The 8,190-nt window shown below is 45.8% G+C and overlaps 1 pseudogene; it reads right to left on the reverse strand.

Moving 5' to 3' along the window:
- Nucleotides 1–6,609: 6,609 nt before the first annotated feature.
- LOC125128735 (60S ribosomal protein L22-like 1) lies at nucleotides 6,610–7,029 on the reverse strand (annotated as a pseudogene).
- Between the last annotated feature and the right edge of the window lie 1,161 nt (nucleotides 7,030–8,190).

The raw sequence follows: 8,190 nt of genomic DNA on the forward strand, positions 1-8,190 counted from the left end.
TAGTTGCCTTCCCAGAACAGACTCCTATCCATAAGCCTAATCAGAGAGGGAGAAAATGTAGAAAGAAAGGAAAAACAGTCAAACAAGACCAAATCATAATAGTTCAGCCATTAAAATCAAGGATTTTAATTCTTCCTCAAGGACTATAGGTAGTATTCTGAGCCATGTCCTTTGAGCTGTGGTGCAGGTACTGAAGCCCCCACCAGGGGCCCACAAGCTGCCCACAAGCACGCAGAGCCCAGACCAGCTGGAACTAGAAGGTTGATGATGTCAACTCCAGTTATCGCCACCAACCCAGCAGGAGAATGTCCACGAGCTGATCACGCCCTCCTCCTGGAACACGAGGAAGCTCCTCACTGCCCTGCCAGGGTGGGGCCCAGTCTGGAGAGCACGAGCCTGCATGGCCCCTTGTACCTGGCAAAGCAATAAAGCGACTCCTATCTACTTCACCCCAAACTCTATCTCCGGGGTTCAATTCAGGGCTGGTGTACAAAGGCCGATTTTTGGCAGCATATTACTTTCTCATTTTGTCTCATTTTTCTAATCTACTCCCCGTTTGCCTACAGCTTATATAAACTTCAGGCTTCCCCAAATCTGGTCCCCTAGACTGGAGCACAGGGGAGAACAGAGGTAAAGGATGTGTCCAGAGGGGGAAGGCAGGGATCTGGCCTCACGGTACTTGGTGAGTGAGAAAGCCTAATAGTTTGATTTTTATTCTAATTGTGATTTGAATCCATTAAAGAATGTATAGCTGGAGTGAGGTATAACTGAGTTAAAAATTTCAACTTTGACTCTGGCTATTTTGTGAAGAATGGATTGTGGGAAGGAAAGAGCAGAAGTAAGGAGAACTGTTAGGAGGCCACTGAGAGAGATGATGGGGGCTTGGACTAGTGGGGAGGCTCTGAAAATGCTGAAAAGTGTTCGGAAGTTATGAAAACCGATGTCCACACGGAAAATTTTACACAAATATTTGTAAGGACTTAATTTGTTTTTTCTGCTTGTTTGTTTTTGTCTTTTTGTTTCTTCTAGGGCTGCACCCCTGGCACATGGAGGTTCCCAGGCTAGGGGTCTAATTGGAGCTGTAGCCGCTGGCCTACACCACAGCTCACGGCAACGCTGGATCCTTAACCCACTGAGTGAGGCTGGGAATCAAACCCGAAACCTCATGGTTCCTAGTCAGGTTCATTAACCATTGAGCCACGACGGGAACTCGATGTAAGGACTTAATTTGTAATTGCTGTAACTGGAAGAAATCCAAGTGTTCCACAACTGCGAAATGCATAAACAGATAATGGTACATCCATCCCAAGGAATACTACTCAGTAATTAAAAAGGAAAAAATCATTATTGTTCTTGCAATAACATAGATCAGTCTCAAATGCATTATGCTAACTGAGAGGGGTCAGGTTAAAAAGGCTTTATACTGGAGTTCTTGTCATGGCGCAGTGGTTAACAAATCTGACTAGGAACCATGAGGTTGCGGGTTTGACCCCTCTTGCTCAGTGGGTTAAGGATCCAGAGTTGCTGTGAGCTGTGGTGTAGGTTGCAGACGCAGCTCGGATCCCTCGTTGCTGTGGCTCTGGTGTAGGCCTGTGGCTACAGCTCCGATTGGACCCCTAGCCTGGGAACCTCCATATGCCAAGGGAGCGGCCCTAGAAAAATACAAAAAAAAAAAAAAAAGGCTTTATACTTTACAATTCCACTTATATGACATCCTTCCAAAGGCAAAACTGTGGGGACAGTAAACAGATCACTGGTTGCCAGGGGCTGAGGATGAGGGGAGGGTTGACAAAAGGCTCGTTGGGGAGGTTATGGGATAATTAGGACTGTTCTCTTATCTCTGTGGTGGTGTTAGGTACATGACTATATATATTTGTTAAAACTTGCAATACTAGACCCTAATAAAGGGTAAATTTTTCAGTGTATGAATTATACCTTGATAAAGAAAATGGAAAAATAAAGTCAGGTTTGAGATACATTCTTTTTTTTTTTTTTTGTCTTTTTGCTATTTCTTCGGGGCCGCTCCCATGGCATATGGAGGTTCCCAGGCTAGGGGTCGAATCGGAGCTGTAGCCACTGGCCTCCGCCAGAGCCACAGCAACGCAGGATCCGAGCCGCGTCTGCAATCTACACCACAGCTCACGACAACACCGGATCGTTAACCCGCTGAGCAAGGGCAGGGACCGAACCCACAACCTCATGGTTCCTAGTTGGATTCGTTAACCACTGCGCCACAACGGGAACTCCTTGAGATACATTCTGAATGTACAGCAATTGGACCTGCAGATGGACTCAACTAGGATGGGCGATGACAGGGACTCACTCATTGCTCGGCTTGAGCAAAATAGGGCCACACAGTTTTTACACTCTTTCCTTCAAAGGTGGAACTTAATTTACCTTCCCTCAGGTTTGGGGCTAAATTTCACAACCTGCTTCTGTTGACTAGAATGTGGCAGAAATGATGGTAGGTCGTTTTCGAGATGAGGACATGAAAAGCGTAGGGGCTTCCTTCTTGCTTTCTCCCTGGAATCGTTACTCCAGGGAATTCGGCGGCCGTATCAGGAGGACATGCAGGCAGCGCTCTGGAGAGGTCCCGCAGCGAGGGGCCAAGGTTTCCTGCCAGCGCTGACTTGCCGGGGAGGAAGTGAGAAGAAGATAAGGGCGGTTGGTGGAAAGTAGAGGAGTGATGAGCAAGGACCTCTGAGGAAGGCTGGTGCAAAACTGTAAATGTCACATTTGGAACCCCCAGGTTACCCTTCAGAAGCCTCTTTAACTCGGGGTGTCCTCAGGCTCTCTACCAAAATCCATTTTCATCTCCTTTATTCACATAAGGCTTGCGTGATGACAGACTAAAGTACTAGCCCTCCTAGGGGTATGTGCATTCTTATTAAGAGATGTACATCCGAGAAGTGAAATGGGAATTAATTGATAGGAGGTGAGATTTCTTGAAATCCCACACTTCGGTGTTTGCCAACTGCCTAAGATCACCAAGTGGTAAGGCTTCCCGCCCCTAACCCTGGGAGCTGACCCCTGGGAGTTGTCCTAGAGCCAAGGGGTACCTGAGTAAAACAAGATTAGGGGAAGAAGGTAGCAGGTGAGAGAGCCGCCACACTGGAGAAAGTGGATCTATTTATTAGCTCTGAGACCAGAATGGAGCAGCCTGGAGCTGACAGTGAAGGAAACCCATAGCGAAAGCACTTGAGTGGCCTAAAAGGGAGGCAAGAGTGAGGGGGAATGAGAATTAGATGGAGAAACCACTTGGGTGTTCAGCCGGGCTGGGACTCGGGGAGGGGAGATCAGGCAGAAATGTCCATCTTGAAAATCACTCTCCCCGTGTCCGTCTCTGGTCCAGGCAGGGGCGCACACGGGGAGGCCTTAACGCAACTCACCGGCACTGTCCTTCCTTTCAAATCTAATTGAAGATTAGATTCTCATGGTTCTGTACCTGGGGTGGGCGGTGAGGGAAAGTTCAGAGACCTGGGAATCAGGAGAAGAGACTGCAGGGGAGCCTCGGCAAGGCATGCTCCCCACTGGGGCCAGGATAACCTCGAGGCAAGGAGGCACGTGTTTGCGGAGACCCTCACTCTCAAGGTCACAAAAATGTAGTGTCGGTCCCAGAAAGTGGGTACCTCCTTAAGGCTTGTGCCCTAGATGCCACATTTGCATCACCCCAGTGGCAACCCCATCCCTATATCAACTCTTCTTTGGCTCTAACTATGTCCTAAAAATGAACCGAAGAGGACAGAGAAAACCTGCAAGGGGCACCCTCCCTCGCTGGACTGCTGTTTCCCTCATGTCAGTTCTGACACTGCTCCCTTTGGTCTGTGCCCTCAAACCCATTCACCACTGACATCTGCGCCAGAAACAAACCACGTTCTAGGCAGAAAGTCCCAGATTCACTCGTTTCTGTCAACTCACCCTTCAGACTCTTCCCACACACACCCTGCACCTCCGCCCCCACCAATCTGGAGCACAGCTCCTCAGACACGACTTAGACTTAGAGATAGGTTAACCTCTCTACACACCAGGATATCTGACTGAGCCTTTCCAGACCTCCAGTTGTCCAGAGTTCCCTGTGCAGGGCTGAATGCTTGGTGATTTGAGAGCCCCACTCCCAGCTATGTTCATATAGATTCCTCCACTCTTTTGTGTCTCAAAAGACTGGAAGTACTTCAAATGCCTACAATCTAGGACTAGGGAACACATCCTAAAATGTCCCAGTTTGGCCGGCTTCCCATGAGAAAGACACAGCCCGTGTTGGGCTGGGGAGAGGACCTGGCTAAATGGAGGGCTCTGGCCATTCCTCCATCCCTTTTAGTGTGGGCTGGGCCATCTGGTGCTTCTCCGGGAACCCTTCAGCTTGTTGAGGATATGATAAAATATGATACAACCTGAGGCCACGATGGATCTGGACTAAAGCCCTGGTGACCATTTAAACTGAAACTTATTTTTAGCTCTGAATGTTTTATGACAGTGATCCGAGGAGAACAACGTGATCTGTTAACGGCGATCACCCACTGTGGGTATTAATACATTCGGTAGCAACTGTCAACCAGCCGGGTAAGAGCTTTAAGGGACAAGTCTAAAGTGGCCAAGTGCCCCACCCAACCGCACAAAATTTCTCCTAGGGACTCATCATCATGGCCTGTCATTTCCCCCCCTTTTTTGGCCATACCCAAGGCATATGGAAGTTTCTGGGCCAAAGATCAAATCTGAGCTGGTGCTGTGACCTATATGCCACAGCTGTAACAATGTGGGACCAGGGGATGGAACCAGTGTCTCCATGGAGACAAGCCAGATTATTAACTCACTGCGCCACAGCAGGAACTCCCATCAGGGCCTTTCAATCACCATCCCAGGGGGTAGGGAAGGCCATGGGCCTGTCTCAGGCCCAATCAGTCTGGGCTGTAAGATGCACTTTCTCTAGCAGAGATGTTAATTTCTCACGCCTGAACTGGAGCTCATCGTTGTAGCTATTCAACGAGGGATTGAAAATAAGTAAACAGGCCTTTTGGTATTAAGAGGGATTTAGGTTGCCGTGAGAGAAGCTCAGAGTAATAAGCAGTTCTCGTCTCGAGCTGGAATGCTGTTTTCATCCTGTTGAATCTCACACAGCTCCTATGGGCAAACTTGTGAAACCCATTCAGTGGTTAGGGTTCTGCACAAGGAACTGAAACCCTTCTGGGGGTTCCAGGTAGTCTAAGTAGAAAGGGATGTGAGGAGTTCCCGTCATGGCTCAGTGGTTAACGAATCCAACTAGGAGCCATGAGGTTGCGGGTTTGATCCCTGGCCTTGCTCAGTGGGTTAAGGATCTGGCATTGCCATGAACTGTGGTATAGGTTGCAGACACGGCTTGGATCCCACATTACTGTGGCTGTGGTGTACGCCAGCGGCTACAGTTCCAATTAGACCCCTAACCTGGGAACCTCCATATGCTGCAGGAGTGGCCCTAGAAAAGCCAAAAGCCAAAAGCCAAAAAAAAAAAAAAAAAAGGGACGTGATACAGGACATTCAAAATGGCCAGGAAAGCTGGAGCAGTGGATAACTCCCCAGATTCCACAGAACTGACCACCTCAAAAGGCTGGTAGCCCAACCTAGACCTTCTTGTAGTCTGTTGTCATGTACATTTTAATTTACTGCTAAGGAAATTAAACTAAAAACATATATTCTGAAAGTAATATAATACAAACCCTTTCCTATTCTGCATTTTTTTATTTTCCATGAAATTCTGGCTTTTCAAGCCTATTTTCTATCAACTTGAGCTGCCACAGCCCTAGATGAATTTGCCTATTTCACCCTAGCTTCATCAGAATTGGGCCTTTTCTTTTCTTTTTAGGGCCACACCTACAGCATATGGAAGTTCCCAAGCTAGGGTTCTAATTGGAGTTGCAGCTTTCATATTAAATGGAAAAAAAAAAACATGTTTAGAAAAAAGAACTTGAAGAATATGAATGAAGTTGTATGATGTAACTACCCAATTTTAAAACTTGTAGGGAGTTCCTGCTGTGGTGCAGCAGAAACGAACCTGACTAGTATCCATGAGGATGCAGGTTTGATCCCTGGCCGTGATCGGTGGGTTAAGGACCTGGCATTGCCGTGAGCTATGGTATAGGTTGCAGATGCGGCTCAGATGCGGCCCTAAAAAGCAAAAAAACAGACCAAAAACATCGTAAATCTACAATAATTGGGATAGTGTAGTATTGATGTAAAGATAGCTAAACCAATCAGTGGAACAGAAAAGGGAGTCTAGAAATATTCTCACACAATTTCCTTTTCTTTCTTTTCTTTTTAGAGCCGCGCTTGTGGCATACGGAAGTTCCCAGTCTAGGAGTTGAATTGGAGCTACAGCTGCCAGCCTATACCACAGCCCTGGCAACACTGGATCCTTAACCCACTGAGTGAAGCCAGGGATCAAACCTGCATCCTCACGGACACTAGCAGGGTTCTTTACCACTGAGCTACAATGAGAACTCCTGATTCATTTTTTTTTTAACAGAGTACAATGTTTTTCATTCACTAATAACCTAGAAGTTCATTTCTACATGTTTCTCTCTCTTGTGTTCCTCATTTGTTTTCTTACAAGCAAAACCCTATAAGGGGCAGCTTCACCTAGTCGTCAGACTCAGATCCATCTTCGTCTCCACTAACCTAGAAGTAGTGAAGTTCACAAGTCTCTTTGCCAGATACAAACATGCAAGGCCAGTCACAAAGATTTCTCTTCTTCAGGTATTTCTTGGTAAGATATTTCAAATGCCTTTGGGAGACCTGTTTCTCAGAAAGAGCTGGGAGGCTACCCTTGAAGCCTTCAGCGTGAACAGCATTCCCAAGATTTCCAGTTTCGCCATTGGCCTTCTCTTGCAGAAACTGTTCAAAACTGCCAGAATGACAAATTCCATCTTCTCCTGAATGAGTAATGTCCAAATTAAACCTCCAGATTGACTTAGGCTTCTTGTCTTTCTGTGGCGCCACTTTGAAGGCTGGCTGGGCAATTAGAGAGAGTCTGGCTGACTCACTCAAGAGAAAATTCATTGATAGCTAATGAGAACAGCCTCTTCCACAGTCTGAATATCTGTGAACCCCACAAAGTCATATGTTGACATTCTAACCCCAAAGGTAATAGTATTAGGAGGTGGTACCTTTGAGAGGTACTTTGGTTGTTGGGAGTAACCCTCATAAGTGGGCTTAATGCCTTATAAAGGAGATTCTAGAGAGATCTCCAGAATACAATGAGACATCTACAACCCAGAGAAGAGCCCTCACCCAACCATGCTAGCATCCTGATCTTGGACCTCCAACCTCCAGAAATGTGAAAAATAAATTTCTATTGCTTATAAGCTATCCATTCTGTGAAATTTTGTTATAGCAGCTTGAAAGGACGAAGACAGGCCCCCTGTGAGATGGAGCCCAGGCCAGGGTGAAGGGGAGGACAAGAAGCATTTTACAATCTACCAGGGTTTGAATGGCATCCAATTTAAAAAATCAACATCAAAAAATTTATTATAAGCCTATTATTAGAGGAGGCTATGGTAAGCGATTGGTCTCTATGCTTTTAAGTCAGAATTGAGTCAGATTCCTATGAAATTGAGTCAGAACACCAAACGCCTATCCAGGTTGTTCATGTATAAACAACAAAAAAAATGGTCCATAATAATTAGATAGTTCCAGACTGAAGGAGAACTAAATTTATATTATACAATGCCTGGTCATGTTTAAGTTTTCATATAAGAAGCTGAATTACTAAGAACTTCATTTAATAGCAATTTCAGAAAAGTTGGGAATCCACTGCTGGCAATAACTAGGAGTCTTAGACAAGAATCCTCTTGTTTGACAGTGAGCCTGGAAAATGAATGGCTTGCAGGGGAATCTGCAAGTGAGGGCTTTGTCTTTTTGGTGTAAATCATGCCCCAGGTAATGACCTTTGGTTTGACAAAATTTTAAATTTTCTTTGGAAACTTATGATATTCTAGCTAAAAAATAAATAAATAGATTGATACCAGTCCTAGATCTCACTTCATATTTATTTATTTATTTATTTATCTTTTTAGGGCTGCACCTGCGGCATGTGGAGCCCCAGGCTAGGGGTCTAATCAGTGACGATGGGACGCCTCACTTCATCTTTAGAACACAACAAAATGTTAGCTATGTCTTGGATGAACATAAAATAACGAGGTAATTTAAGGCCTTTACTTC

Source organism: Phacochoerus africanus, chromosome 6 (assembly GCF_016906955.1).
Source record: "Phacochoerus africanus isolate WHEZ1 chromosome 6, ROS_Pafr_v1, whole genome shotgun sequence".
Lineage (NCBI taxonomy): Eukaryota > Metazoa > Chordata > Mammalia > Artiodactyla > Suidae > Phacochoerus > Phacochoerus africanus.